Source organism: Meleagris gallopavo, chromosome Z (assembly GCF_000146605.3).
Source record: "Meleagris gallopavo isolate NT-WF06-2002-E0010 breed Aviagen turkey brand Nicholas breeding stock chromosome Z, Turkey_5.1, whole genome shotgun sequence".
Lineage (NCBI taxonomy): Eukaryota > Metazoa > Chordata > Aves > Galliformes > Phasianidae > Meleagris > Meleagris gallopavo.
The window spans coordinates 17,689,336-17,705,503 of NC_015041.2; the positions used below are offsets into that span (position 1 = coordinate 17,689,336).

General features: G+C 41.3%; 2 protein-coding genes and 1 long non-coding RNA gene across 3 annotated transcripts in view; all 3 read left to right on the plus strand.

Moving 5' to 3' along the window:
• Window positions 1-16,168, plus strand: part of LOC104914906 (zinc finger SWIM domain-containing protein 6-like) — a 537,827-nt gene that overhangs the window by 350,811 nt on the left and 170,848 nt on the right. The gene's annotated exons all lie outside the window — the stretch shown is intronic.
• LOC104914911 (zinc finger SWIM domain-containing protein 6-like) overlaps window positions 1-16,168 on the plus strand; it is a 490,619-nt gene that overhangs the window by 321,339 nt on the left and 153,112 nt on the right. The gene's annotated exons all lie outside the window — the stretch shown is intronic.
• LOC109363920 lies at window positions 136-11,068 on the plus strand. The gene is made up of 2 exons (XR_002109821.1): window positions 136-1,208; window positions 10,743-11,068. It is a non-coding gene; the product is annotated as an uncharacterized LOC109363920 (long non-coding RNA).

Here is a 16,168-nt window from a genome sequence, read left to right on the forward strand (position 1 = left end):
GCTGAGGGAACTGGAGTTGTCTGGTCTGTTGAAAAGGAGGGAAGGCTTCGCAGCTCTCTATAACTTCTTTAAAGGAAGCTGCAGAGAGGTGAGCATCAGTCTCTTTTCTCTGGTAATGAGTGATAGGATGTGAGGAAATGGGCTCAATTAACTCCAGGGGAGGTTTAGATTGGATATCGAGAATAATTTCTTCACAGAAAGGCTTTTCAGGCATTGCGACAGTCTGCACAGGGAAGGGGTGAGTTTGCCAACTCTGGCAGCATTGGAGACCTATGGATGTGATGCTTATGCACTCATTTTAGTGATCGACTTGGTAGTGTTAAGTGGAAAGTTGGACTTGATCTAAAGGGTCTTCTCCATCCTCATGAAGGCAAGAAATGGAGTGTCTCTCCTGTGAGGAAGGCTGAGAGCTGGGACTCTTCCGCAGGAAGAAGGGTCAGGGGATCTCATCAAGGTGTACAAATATGAAGGGAGGATGCAAAGCAGATGGAGCCAGGTTCTTTTCGGTGGTGACCAGAGACAGAAGAAGCAGCAATGGACACAACAGAACACAGCAGACAGAGATTCAGGCTAACACCAGAAAACACTTCTTCACTGTGCAGGAGACTAAAGAACAAAACAATTTGCCAGCAAGTGCATTCTCACAAGCAACAAGGGGCAAGTCCTTCTCTGACAGTCCGCAGTGTTCTGGACACAACTTGTACCGACATCACCAGGGTTCCCCACTTGTATTGCAGGAATACAGTTCTCAGGACCAACGTGGGTCCTGACAAGTCTGAGGCCAAGCAACAAGGCCATTACAAGATAGAAAAAATCCTGCAAAGCAGCAGTCTTCTCTCTTCAGAGGCTGCTGTACTTGCTGTGTGGAATTTGAGAGCACCCTTGTGACATCACAGAGAAGCACCAGTACCTGTTTTACAGCAGCTGTATTCGGTTCAGGGCTCCCTCTTGTGAGCTCAGACGTGTGGCTGTCCAGGCTCCAGCTGCTTTCTGGGCTTCCCTTGGGGTTCTGCCTCTTGACCATATTCTGTACAGGGTCAGAGCAGATGGCAGCTACCAGAACCACGTGTTTTGCTCATCCCCTCACAGCTAGAGGAAAATTGCCAGTGAGAGGCAGAACAGATATTCTCACTGCCATTGCACCCTGCATCCATGGCCTAGCAACAATTTCCCTGCAGACAAGAGGGCCGTGGAGGAACAACTGAGAGGTGAGGGCTGATGCAACTCCAGGGCTGAGCAACACTATCTCTCAGCAGACTGCAGAATGGAGAATGACTGGCTTATGGACTTGCAGTTTCATGGATTTTTTTCCTCTTTTTGAAAATGGGGGTTTGTGTTTCCCCTTTTCCAATCAGGGAACTTCACCAAATGGATAATGGCTTGGTAGCTTCATCTGAGAGTTCTCTCAGAACCCATGGATGGATCTTGTCTGGTCCCGTGGGCTTGTCCACCTTTAAGTTCTTTAGGTGATCTCAAACCTCATCTTCACCTCAGCAGGCAGATCTACCTTCTCCAAGTTCTTTCCATTGCTTTCTACAACTTGGGTGGTGTGGATAGAGCCCTTGCCAGTGAAGATTGAGGCAAAGAAGTCATTGATCACCTCAGGTTCCTCTGTATCCTTCATGACCAAGTCTCCAGTTTCCTTCCAAAGAGGGCCCACATCCCCCCTGACTTCTTTTTATCACTGAGATATCTGTAGAATTTCTTCATGTTCCTCTTAATGTCCCTGGCTAGATTTAATTCTGCCTTTTAGCTTTTGTAACCTGATCCCTGTCTGTCTTGACAGCTTCTTTGTACTACTCTCAGATAATCTGTTCCTGATTCCACTCCCCATAGACTTTCTTTTCAAGCTTAAGTCCAGGAGTTCCTAGTTGATTCTCGGGGGTCTCTTGGTATTCTTGCCAACCTTCCTTCTTCTCAGGATGCACTGCTTCTGGGCTTGCAGGAGATGGTCCTTGAATACTGACAAGCTTTTTCAGGCCCCTCTTCCCTCCAGGGCTTTTTCCCACATCAATTTGCCAAGTATTTCCCTGGAGAGTACAAAGTCTGTTCTCTTGAAGTCCAGAGTAGCAAGCTTGCTGTATATCCTCTTTGACACACTAAAGATTTTGAACTCCATCATTTTGTGGTAAGTAAAGCCAAGGCTGCCCTGAGCTTCACATAAGTCGCCAGTCCCTCCTCGGTGAGGACAAGATCAAGCATAGCACATTTTCTTGTGGGTTCCTATATTCCTTGGAAGAGAAAGTTATCATCAATGTATTCCAGGAACCTCTTTGATTTCTGGTGCACTTCCCAGGAACAGGGAAGTGATTGTCCCCCTGTACTCACTCTGGTGAGGCCACACCTCAAGTACTATGCCCAGTTTTGGGCCCCTCACTGTAAGAAAGACACTGAGGCCCTGGAGCGGGTTCAAAGAAGGGTGACAAAGCTGGTGAGGGGTCTGGAGCACAGGCCTTATGAGGAACGGCTGAAGGAGCTGGGATTGTTCAGTCTGGAGAAGAGGAGGCTCAGGGGAGGCCTTATTGCTCTCTGTAACTACCTGAAGGGAGGTTGTAGTGAGCTGGGGGTCGGCCTCTTCTCTTGTGTAACTGGTGGAAGGACTAGAGGGAATGGCTTCAAGCTGTGCCAGGGGAGACTCAGGCTGGATGTTATGAAATACTGCTTCTCTGAAAGAGTGATCAGGCAGTGGAATGGGCTGCCCAGGGAAGTGGTGGGGCCACTGACCCTGGAGGTGTTCAAGGAACGTTTGGACGTTGTATTGAGGGACACGGTTTAGTGATAACTATTGGTCATGGTTGGACTGGGTGATCTTGTGAGTCTTTTTCAACCTTGGTGATTCTATGATTCTATGATTCTCCCCTGCCTGTCTTTCCTAAAGACTTTATGCCATCTATTCCTACATTGGAATAGATCATCCCACCACGTTTCATGATGCCAATAACATCATAGCCCCATAGGCATGCACAAGCCTGCAGTTCCTCCTGCTTATTCCCTGTGGTCCGCACATTAGTGTACAGGCACTCAAGTTGAGCTCTCATTGAAGCTGATTTACCAATTAGAGTTCCCTTATCCTGTACCTTAGGTGCTATCTTACTGGCCTGTGATCCAGCTCCAGGCCCAGGGCATCCATTACCACTGTCAGCCTCAAAGTGCAATGATTTGAGGATTCCCACCCCCAGCAATTCTAGTTTAAAGCCATCCTGATCAAATTTGGAAAGCTTGCTGCCAAAGATGTTTTTCCCCTTGTCTGACAGATTAACCCTGTCATCCCCCAGAAGACCAGATTTCTCAGAATTAGTTTCATAATGTAAGTAGCCAAAGTCCTGTTCACAGCAATACTACTCTCTTAACCATTTATTGGTTTTCTTATTCTGCCAGTCCTTTCCTTCCTCATTTCCCTAACCTAGAGGATTGATGAGACTACCTGTGCTCCCAAGTTCTTCACTGCTGCTCCCAGCTCCTTGTAATCTGTCTTGATATTCTCCAGATTTGCTGACACTTGTGTCACTGGTGCCTATGGGAAACAGCAGCAGGGTGCAGTAGTCTGTGAGACATACAAGGTCTGGCAGCCTCTCTGTCACGTCCTTGATGTGGGCCCCCAGAAAGCAGCAGACCTAGAAGATCTCTCTAGATCGCAGGTAAGGGCAACAAATGGATGCTTCTGTACCCCTCAGAAGATAATCACCCACTACTTTCACCCATCGCTTTTTCTTAGTTTCACTAGTTGTTATGCAGTGGGGAGAAGGTCTGGCTGCCTTACTCAGTTCAGATAACTTACCTGTTACTGTTTCTTTTTCCTTCTCAGCCTGGAAAGCTGTGAAGTAATACTACAGAGGCACCTCAGTCTTTGAGGCAGGCTTTTGTCCTCTTGTTAGTCTTTCTCATGGCAATTTGCCATTTCTCGTCACTGTTTGTTCCTCTCCAAATGGATACGCCAGTGGGGAAATTTGGGGCTGTTTGGCTCCAGACTGTGGATCAGTGCAGGCTGCACATGAAACTCTTCTGCCTCCCTGATAGCACACAGCCTTTTGACTGTCTCCTGCAGATCAGTCAGCTGTTGCAGGAGATCCTCCACCTGGGCTCATCTTACACAGGAGAGTTTGCCACTCTACTCTTTTCCAAGAGTAAAGTCTGGACACTTCCCATAGACCATGGTCTGCACAGATGCTTCTTCTGTTAGAAGCTATGTCTGTCTGAGTGGAGGCACTTGTCATGACCAGGGTAGGTGGTGCATACCCCCTGCCAGGGCTGCAGTCTAGGTCATCTAGTCTAACCATTGATGCATCACCACCATGCCCACATACTATGTCCCTCACTGACCACATGACATGTTTCCCCATTTCTTGAACACCTCCAGGGATGGTGACTCCATCATTTCCCTGGGCAGCCTCTTCTAATAACTCACCATTTTTATCTCTTTCTGAGACAAAATTTTTCCTAATATCCAACCTAACTTGATGTTCTTCTCTTTGAAACCCAGCATTATTTAGCCAAATCTACCTTTTAGACTTGGAAATACTCAGCAGGTTAAGGACTAGCGAGGGAGGTGATCCTCGCCCTCTACTCTGCCCTGGTAAGGCCTCATCTGGAGTACTGTGTCCAGTTCTAGGCTCCCCAATACAAAAAAGACAGGGATCTCTTGGAAAGAGTCCAGCAGAGGGCCACAAAGATGGTGAAGGGCCTGGAGCATCTCCCCTGTGAAGAAAGGCTAAGTGAACTGGGTCTATTTAGCCCTGAGAAAAGACGACTGAGAGGGGGCCTGATCCAGGTTTATAAATATCTGAGGTGTGGCGGCCATAGTGGTGAGGCCAGTCTCTTTTCAGTGGTACGTGGAGACAGGACGAGGGGAAACGGACATAAGCTGCAGCATAGGAAGTTTTGCACGAATGTGCGTAAGAACTTCTTCACGGTGAGGGTGACGGAGCACTGGAACAGGCTGCCCAGGGAGGTTGTGGAGTCTCCTTCTCTGGAGATATTCAATTCTCGCCTGGACGCCTACCTGTGTGACCTGGTGTAGGGAACCTGCTTTGGCAGGGGGTTGGTCTCGATGATCTTTAGAGGTCCCTTCCAACCCCTACAATTCTGTGATTCTGTGATTCTGTGACTATGATAAATGACAAATAAGTCTTAAAGAATCAGCCTGAGCCTGTGGGCAGCATCTGCATAGGCCCTGTTGTCCCACTGCTCTGGCTGCCTGATGGAGCATTTGATCTAGCTTACCCAAGAACTAGCATCTTTTCTAACAACCAAACACACCCTTATAGCTTGGCTTCAGCCAGTCTTGACTATCAGTCATTACGACTGTTTTATCAAGGTGGACATCAGCCATCTTAGCACAAAAGGATCGTTTCTTGGTGGCACTCTATGGAGCTCTCTGAGATTCTCTGACAGAGAGAAAAGGGAGCTCCCTGAGCCTGCTGCTTTCTTCCTCATCCAGCTTCACCCTTCCCATGCTCCCACTTTCAGGCGTTCCCCAAGAAAGCTTAAGGGGAATCTCACACATTCCCATGAACCTCTGAACACTGTTTCCTCATAACGTTTGCCCATCACCAAATGTTCTTGCCTCATAGCGCACAAGGACTCCCCCACCTCTGGAGACAGTGACCTGTGCAGCCTGCAAACCTCTCCCCACTTTCTTTCTGCACCTGATCCCTCTTAGCTCTGTAGAAAAGCCCCTTTGGTCCTGGAAGACAGCAAGTGGAACATGAACCAGCAATGTGAGCCTGTGGCAAAGAAGGCTGCATTATGAGGCTGAGACAGGGAATTCTTCTCTTCTGCTCAATGCTGGGGATGCCAGGTCTGGAGGAGTACTGTGTCCAGTACAAGATCTTGCTCTGTGTTGAAGAGATGGAGATATTGCACAAAGTCTAGAGAAAAATAGAGGCTAGCACAATGAAGCCCTTAATGCAAGGAGAAATGTACATGTATTGATCTTACAGAGTCCAAAAAAGAGTTCTGGGGTAGCTGGCAGAAGTGCTTACCTAGACACTTTCAATCATTTACCAACAATCCTGGCCTAGCAGGGAGGACTCAGTAGACTGGAGATTAGCAAATATGATGCTCGTCCATAAGGGCAGAAAGCAGGATCTGGGGAATTACACATCTGTCAGTCTGACCCTGTTACCAGGGAAGATCACAGAGCAGGTCATCTTCAGAGTCATCACATGCTAAGTGCAGGAGATGTAGGTCACCATACTTGGTCAGGTCTTTTCCATCTTATATGATTATATAGCGCAGGAAGTATCTGCTGAGGGATCTGGATAGACTGCATTCACTGCAGCTGTTTTATTAATTGGGATGTCAACCCACTAAGCACAAAATACATCCTGTGTTTTATCATGATGGCACTCCACAGAGCCAACACATACTTTGTAGGTAGAGATGTGAGCTCCTGTTTAAGAAACATGTCTCACAAAATCTTCTGACAAAACTCAGCTCAGACAGTCAATGCCAAGTATTTACATATTTATCTTACCCTTTAAAAGAGAGTACCTGATGATGTGAAATATTCCTGCAGGATAGTAACTTCTTACTGTCACTTAAGTTCCTCTCATAACCAAGACATTTGAGAAGACTATTTCATTCAGCAAAGTCCATCACTTAACTTCCCATTTCAGTCTAAAGCAGTTTCTAAAAACTTGCAAATTTTAATGAAATCACATAAACAATATTTTAATATATGTACTTTATCTACTGTTTTTAAAGAGATTTATTCTACACATTCCTTCCTTTAGTGCAGTGTAATATCTAAACAAAGGGCATATAGAGATTAATTTGAAAGTTACAAATGCCAGCAGCAGTGCAATATACAAACATTCAATAAAGGAAGAACATCAAAAGTAAAGAACAAAGTAGGGTAGGCAGTACTCCACCATAGGTAAATATCCAAGTATTTACCACTACTTCTCAATATGGCAATGTGTATTTTTACTATAGAAATACATACAAAGATCTGCAGAGCTTTTATCTTTCAGTCAACAAAGAGTGAGCCTGTTCATTCTAGAGATGCATATGAATGAAAATAACCTTTATTCTGCAAACTGTTTGGGGATAAACTCAGATACACGTTATTTTTCTTTCCTGTTTGCCCCAGTTTTTGCTGGCTAGAGTCAAGACATCCTTGTTATTTATTGTAAATTATTATATTTTGTAGATATAGTGCAGTGTTAGGTCTCTGTGTTTGTGATAACTGAGTGAGTCCAGAGGCAATCCTTTTTTTTTTTTTCTTTTTTTTCCCCCCAAACTTATTTACAAAAGAATTTTCAACCTTTATCATAACTCATAGCCATAGAACTTTTGTTCCCTATTTCATCTAAGGAACATAAGTTGCTTTTAGGGAAAAATCATCAGGAAAAGTATCTTCCCATCAAAGGAACTCTATCCCTACCAAGTATATGATAATAGATACTTTCCTAAAAGCTTAAATTGGAAAAATATCCTTATAATAGAAAAATACAGAAATAAACTTAAAATAAGCATTCAGAAACATTATTGGAGATATCTGACAGGGCATGGACCTGAGCCACCTGCTCGCCTCACCCTGCTTGATGTGGCTGTTAATCCCCAGATCCTTCCAAACTCAACCTATAATTTAATCTACTATAATTAAAAGGAAACAGAAGATTGTTAATAAAAAAATATGATATTTTTTCCTGATTTTATGTCACATGTATAACTTTACAGTGTCACAAGTATTAGTCAGATGTTCAACAAAATAGGTATTCTCTTAAGCAACTGAAAGAACTCTGTGCACTTTAAAATATTTTTAGACAGCTCTGACATACGTTTCAATATGAAGATTCATTCCTGACTTCACCCTGGAGAGGAGAGACTGGATCTAGGGAGATACTTTTGTAAATGTCTTGTTTTAACCAAACTGTTCTGTTATCTCTCACCATTCACATGGTACAGTGAAGCAGGAAATAGGAAGTATTACCTAGGAGATATTTTTTTGTTTATTTTTTAACAAATACAAAATTAATGGCACTTAGAACATTTACACAACTGCCTTAAGAAATTTGGTGTGAGAAATTAATGCCCTAATCCTGAATTTAAAACTTCCATTTCCACTTAAAAGCTTTTTCAAAGCTTTGAAAAATGCTTTCCAATGCACACTGGAGTTGGGAGAACCATGTTTTTATTTGAACTAGATTAAAAGAAAAAAAAGAAGAGTGCTCTAAAATAGCTGTATATTAAGGGCAAAATATTGCTCTTTGTACAAAATCTGCCCTGTACATATCAGCAACATATTTCCTAATCAATGGAATTAAAACCAGATGACTACGTAGCAGAGGGGAATGCTAAGCCTGATTTGGAAAGAATCCTTTAGAAATTCAGGGTCCAGATGGTCAGCTGTAGCTCAAGCCAAGCTAATGCTTGTACTCAGCTGTGCTTTGCAGACTACAGCAAACACCTGTGCTTGCTTAGGGGCAACTTTGTAAATCAACTCCCATCTACAAGAGAAAATAAAGCAACAAATACTGCCAAAGAGGCCATCATTTAATCATCATGAAACTGGCTACCATAAAGCCTAGTCCCATCACACCTTTGACGCCACGAGCTTCCCTTCCCAAAGCTTTCTGAAGTGCACAATGCGTGTCTTATCATCCTTACTGAAACATAGGAAAGGCTCATAGAATAAGAGCTGCTAACAGCCCTCAGGCTACACAACCCTTAGATAAAATTCCTCTACTGCTCTTCTCGTATGAATCCATTTTCAGTTGCTGATAAATTTTGCCAAACTTAATTTGTTTGGAGTGCCATTTTTCTAAACATAGGCATGTCCTACCTGCGGGCCACATGTGGCCCAGCCCATCCCTTGGCCGCCCCCCACACCGTGATATCATGGCAGTGGCTCTACTTCACTGAGTGGCTGGCCCCAGCCTGGGGTGTGCACCTATCTCCCACAGAACCTAACATCAATGTGTGATCACTCTAAGCTAAAATCAGGGCATGCCAGCTCAAGCTAGGGGGAAAGTGTAAATGTGCTGGAGGGCAGAAAGGCACTACAGAGGGATCTGGATAGACTGGATTAACTGGCCAAGATAAACTATGAGTTTCATAGGGCTAAGTGTTGGATCCTGTATTTTGGTCACAATAATCCTGGGCAACACCACAGGCTTGGGGAGGAATTGTTGGCAAGCTACCTGACCAAAAGGGACCTTGGTGTACTGATAGACAGTTGGCTGAATATGAGCCAGCAGTGTGCCCAGGTGACCAAGAAGGCCAATGGCATCCTGGCTTGTATCAGGAATGGTGTGGTGAGCAGGACTAGGGAAGTCATCCTGCCCCTATACTTGGCACTTGTGAGGCCTCACCTCAAGTACTGTGTTCAGTTTTGGGCACCTCAGTACAGAAAGGACATTGAGGTGCTGAAGCGTTCCAAAGAAGGGCAACAAGGCTTGTAAAGGGCTTGGAGAATATGCCCTACAAGGAGAGAAGGAACTGGGGCAGTTTAGTTTAGGGAAAAGGAGGCTGAGAGGAGACCTTATTGCTCTTTTCCAATGCCTGAAAGGTGATTGTAGTGAGAGCGGTGACAGGTGACAGGATGAGGGGAAATGGCCTCAAGTTGTGCCAGAGGAGGTTTAGGTTGGATGTCAGGAAGAAATTCTTTACAGAAAGAATTGTTAAGCACTGGAATATACTCCCCAGGGAGGTGGTTGAGTCACTATCCCTGGATGCATTTAAAAACCGTTTGGATGTGGTGCTCAGGGACATGATTTAGCAGAGGGTTGTTAGGGTAGTATGGTTACGTCATGGTTAGACTTGATGATCTTTAAGGTCCTTTCCAAACTGAGCAATTCTATGGTTTCTATGATTTCTGTTTCTATGTTATGGCAAACTATTTCATGCATTTTGATACACTAAACACAGTTGTGTTAACAGTGAAAGGTATGCAGCTGTGCTTTCAGTTTTGACAATGGAATTTGAGAACAGTTTTCAAGATTGCTGAAAAAAACACCAATTTTTTTGTATATTTGCAGCTCCATTTTCAATACATTACCTGCAAATTTTCAGAAAGAATTTGTAAAGTTGCAATCAGATATTCAACTCAAATGTCTGATTACATCTCTTTACCAGACTTCTATAAGCTTTGTCTTACCAGAGAGAAATACTTCACAGTCATGCCTCACTCATGTCATCATGTTTTGCCATTTGTGGACAAGTAGTTTCAAGGACAAATCTAAGTGTAAAATTTCATCAAAAATCTCTGACAGACATCTTGAGAGCTCACTGAGAACTGCAACTACTGCCATCAAAGCAGGATGATGCATTAGTTTCACAAAAACAAAGTCAAATATCCCACTACTTTTTTGTCGCTCTCCTTTTTTATGTCTTAGTAAATAAATATTAAAAAAAAAAAAGCTTTCTTTCCTATGTACATTAACTAAGTTATATATTTTATATGTGGCCCAAGACAATTTCTCTTCTCTCAACATGGCCCTGGCATGCCAAGAGGTTGGACACTCCTGCCTTAACAGACTGTTACTTCAAAATGAATTTTTGGGACACAGGTTAGCTACAAAGTTCAGTGAATCTGCAGAATGCAATGAAAGAAAAGTTTGGATAAATTAAAAAGACCAGATATGTGCTTTCAGTTAGCCCTATAAATATTTGCAAATAATAGAACATCTGGGCAAAAAGAAAAAAAACAATGAATTATTTGACATGTGCACAATAGGTGCCAGGTCTTGCAGGTTGGTTTTCAGACTTAGACTAACTGATCAATCTTCTTATTTCAGCCTGTGCAGACATGACATCTATGCTGTGCAGGAACACGCCATGACTGAGAAGGATATGCAGTTGACATATCTACAACCAGGAAGTTATAGTGGACTGACATCCCATATACAGAGCAGGTGTAGTATTTTTAACAAATAAGACTCTCCTTTTCATGAGATTCATGATTTTGAGTCATGGCAAGGACTGAAACACAGGGAGTTATGGCAATACTCGAAGAAGTCAAAGTGCTTGGAAAGAAGAGATAAAGACTGACGTGGAGAAGTGATGGGAAGGATGGGATAACAGAGAAAAGTAGGAATTGAAATCAAGATGGCTAATGAGAAGAGGAAAAAGTCTGTGATAGACTGACAAAAGGAAATATAGGAGAAATTGTCAAAGGTGAGGACGAAATTGAAGTACAGGAAGAGGAGAGACGTGGACACACAGAGACAGATGTAATCAGCAGATTAAAATCCTCTAAAAAAAAAAAATGAAATTAAATCCATGATTCTATAGAGCAGGAAGAAAATGTATCTGAAATTGCTGCCCAACACTGTTGCTTCTCCTCTATAGAGTGATCTACAGTGTAGTAACTGGCAGCATAGCCCTAAAGTCTTCCAACTTTTCTGTGTTTTCTGTGATCTGCATTTTGGTTTCAGAGATCCAAACTGAAATCAGGTACTAGGTGCACAGGATATATAAAACATCACTATTTCTTGACTTTTAGAATTGAATATAGTGTCAAGACTCCTCATGGCTTTGTTTAAATCTAGGGCTTTTAGAATAATCAGGTTTAAAACGCCATTTCGTGAAGGGATTGATATTATAAATGCTTTCACCATTGTGCTTTTAAAATAGGCTATTTGCAACCTATTTACATGGTCTTATATAAGCTATTTCACTGAGTTTTATAAATAAAAAAGTGTAACTGAATTCCAAAATTACTGTTTGACAGCTGACGATTTACATATCTGAATGATAAGAAAATGAATTTAAGTAGCAACTAGGGGGAAAAAAAGGAATAATGATAAAGCCAATATATTATGATAAGTTATCATTCTATCACAATGATATGATTTGCTTCTCAATTCAACTGTCTTAATTCAGCCATTAGTGAATAACTACTGATCACAGAGTATAGCACACTAAAATATTTGATGTATGTGTCAGTGAAACTTTACACTCAAAGCAGCATCTCTAAGTTTTGATTGTAGTCCCAGAGCCAGAATTATTCCACCCAATCACATGCATATATACTCTACATACAGTGTATGTACTTGTATTGTACATTTTGTTAGCCAGAAACAATTTTCTATTCACAGAATGTCTATTCATGGATCAACTCCCTGAGGCAACATCACTATGTTACTTCAGATTTCCTAAGGAACTATTGATCCAAATTTTGGACTTTTGACTTTATATGAGTATCAGCTGCTTCCCTGAAGCAATACGATAAGATATTTCCTCCCAGAAAGGCTGGAACTCTACTCAGATTAAAGTATGTGTGTATTGGATAGGCTGATGTCAGACACAGTGGGGTGTGAAGAAAATCAATAAAAGTATAAGCAAATAGTGTGCTTAAAAAAATCGTTGCCTATTAAGCTGCCAATGAATTAACCTGATGAACAGTAAACACTAGCAGGCTTTAATATAAAAATAATGAAAACTACAAAATAGGGGAAAAGTTACATTTTTCAAGCCTTTCGCTGACTTTAAAATGCATTTTTAACAGAGCACTGCAAGGTGTTTTATTATTGTCTAATTTCAAGCACATACTTCCACTGAAATTAATTAATTTCTTGTGCACTTCAAAATATTCAGTGCCTGTTCTTTGAGCTGTCTGTATATACCATAAACACCTCAGTGTGCTTAGATAAAGCTTCCCATGGAAAAGCCTCCATTTAGGTTTTTTAAGCAGTTCTCAAGTCTTTGGGTACAAAACTCCCAGATAGCAATACAACCGAAGCAGGAAAGGGAAGATAGTTCAGGTACACTCCCCAGGGTCACTTAGTGATGGACCACATCTAAAACTATAGATAGAAAGCCCTGTACAAAGCCCACAGCAGGTGCTGCAGACAGTACACATCCCATGAGAAGTAAAGCACAGTCCCTACTCCTCATACCCAAAAGATTTTCTGTGGGAACTGCCCTTCATTAGGCAAATAGAACACAGTAGGTTGGAGAGAACCTGCCTCCCTGAGCAAGCAGAGAGTCGATCAGGAAGCTGGTCAGTTGGTGTGGGAGAAGGCTGAGAAGTTACCCGGAAAATATACTGCTCTATAAGGTGAATGGCAGATGCAGTGGACAGATTTGTACTCCTGAAAGCTAAATAAAACTTAGCTGTGATGCAGACTTGAATTGTAGACCCCTGATCTTCTACAGAAACTGCAAATACATTTGTAGGAACAGTACTGTCAGCTAGCATGATGGCCAGGGACAACAGAAATGGAGGCACTCCTCAGGGGTCATTCCCAGCAGGAAGATCCAAAAAGGGTTCACCAGGTTTGTCTCCTTTCACCCTGGCTTCATACCCTTAAATATTGCTGCCATATGCTCCTGCCAGACTCTAGAGCACAGTGGACACAACATATTTCATACTATGGAAATTTCACCTTCAGAAGATTTTCTGCAAGAAAATGTAATTTCAACATCATTTCACATGCTCACTTCAAGATATGCAGAGGGAGAAGTATGCATGTGTGTATGTCCCCGTGAATAAATAATAACATATATAAATAACATATGTATACATTTTCCCCTACTAAAAGCTTAATAATATTTTAAGGCCACAGCTGGGTAAGATGGGTGCCTCAAGTCTGGAGTGTACTTCATCCCTGCTTTGTTAAGAATTCTGACGCAGCAGCCTTGCAAACAGCTACCATTTCAAATAATGGATAAATAAATAGGTACATAAATCAATCCCAGTAACACCACCAACTTTATTTGATATCAGAAAAACACATTTATAACTGCTAGCGGCCACCTTGCAGTGAATTTTGATACAAAAAGTCATGAAGAAAGAGATTTTAGGGAGAATAAACTTTGAAGGAAATAAGGATGTTTTTTTCCCAGAACAGACCATCTTAACGCTTACACAACACACATGGTAAATTGCTTAATATCTCTGAAGGTGACAACTGTGATGAGCCATGAAAACCTTCTGAGGATGAAAAGCTTCAAATGAAGAGAGGAATTTTAAAGTAATGCTCCACATAGCTGAGATGGATCAAGACTATCTGAGACGAGAGATTATATTAAAAACCTTAGTATCTTAGCCAGCACTGGAAAGTATTTATAATGATTTTATCACACGTTAGTAACAGAGTTGGAAGGTGATATTTTGCTCTTAAGCTGCAATAAAACTTACTAAGAGATAGAGTTAAAGCTGGTAGCTGAAGCTAGAGGAAAATAATATCCAAAATGAGCAGGTTTTTTTCCATTAAAAAGCAGCATGTACGTGTAGCATTTCAGAAAGAAGCTAGTGCAACATCTCCAGAAAAATGAAGACTTAAAGCCATAAAGCACTGCCTTCGAATCTCGGTACAATTGCTAAACGCATTATTAAGTGAGGAAGACATTTCCCAGCTTTTCAATTAATGGATTCTGAAAGGATTGTTGCATGTATTTTTCCAGACTCTTATCCTCACAACCAGCAATTACACCAATAACTGTTTCTAAAAGTCCTACAGAAAAATGCCTTTCCCCTCCATTTCTGATATTGCTATTTTTTTCCCATTGCATTGCAACCTAGAATAGAAGGCCCTATAGACCCATTACACCGATAAAGCTATCTTCTAGTGCTACCTTTATGTGGATGTTAAATGTTCTCTGCCATTATTCTTCTTGCACAGAAATATTACTAGAAGACTGCCATTTGCTCAGTCTGTATTGCACTTTTTGGGAAATGCCAATGTTATCAGTCTCTTCCTGTGGGTTATCCTACATAACAGTATTCCCACAGCACAAGACCAGAAAATTGAATGTGAATGTTTTCATAAAAAACCCTAGTGTTAGTTCTGTGAGAAGGCTTCAGGAAATGGCTGTAATGACTGAGGTTTATGTTCTTGAATTCTGTTTTGCAATCAGGGGACTGTTCAGAGCAACACGTTTTGCAAAGAGAGAATTGCATTTAAAATCCACAGTGTTGATTAGCAGAACATCAGGTTAATGATCCAATACCTTTTCATTTTAATTAAATGCGCAGCTTATCAATAGCCGATCTTTTCACATCTCACTTAATTGTTTTACTGTATACACACATGCTGTTCTATATCTATTATAGATGTAGGGAATCTATCATAAAACAGCTCAGTAATTAACAAATATCCCTCTCTTCATAATTAAATGTCTTCATAGAGAACATCAATACGGTGATAACAGAGGCAAATAACAGATTTTATGTCCCTCAAGTTCAAACATAACATGCAGATAGAAATTTCGTACACCAAAAGTCTGGAACAAGGCCAGGCTTTTTAATGGTCAAAGATAGGTGGATGTAAAAACACATTTGTGCCAGACGCTGCAAATGCCTGGGACATCACAGACCTTGCCATCTGTTTAGGTGGATGAGCCACAGATGTTCAGGCCTTTATGTGAGTTGAGTCCAGAAACTGTATAGAGCGTTCAGACTCTGAAAAGTGGAAGATTAAAAATCCAGCCCTTGATTTAATTTAAGAGTGGTTACACATCTAATTTGGATTTTATAGCTTTTCTCCGCATTATGATTATTTATACACATAAGAGCCACAGCAGTTTTATGTCCACCTATGTATCACAGACAGAAGAAGCATTTTCATACAAATTTATTTCCTTTTCTGTATTGCTTAATTCATGAGACAGGTAAGAAGAGACAGAAGGATACAGATTAACATGGACTCATTGCCTGTAAATTAATGGATCTTCAACCCTTCCCTCTGATATCCAAACCTCAAACAGCTTAAGAAGGATCAAATCACTTGATAGTAAGACAAAAAATAGGAAGCCTACATTTAAACTTTGCTAAATATCCATTTTAAACACCAATACTAAAAACATTATGGTGCAGATTGAATGAAATCTTATATCTAAAATTTAAAAACAGCACATAAAATTAGAAAAAAATAAGAACGTAAGCTGTGCATGTGTATTTTTATGTACATACATACATACACCAACTTTGTTTTGAGGGTATATCATTATAAATAATACACGCAAAAATCCACTTATTTTTATGCTAAAGAAATAATGATGCTAGGGAGATTGATATTAAGTGAAGGCCTATATTTTCAAAATTCCAAGACAGAATAAGCAAATGGGAAGTACAACTGTCATGATAAACTTCTTGAGTCACAGACTGAAAATCTTGCATAGTAAGAGCTACTGCTTTCCTATCTCCTCTTGTCTAACATATCTACGTACAGTGATTAATTACAATTAAAAAAAAAAAAAAACACAAAAAAAAAAACAC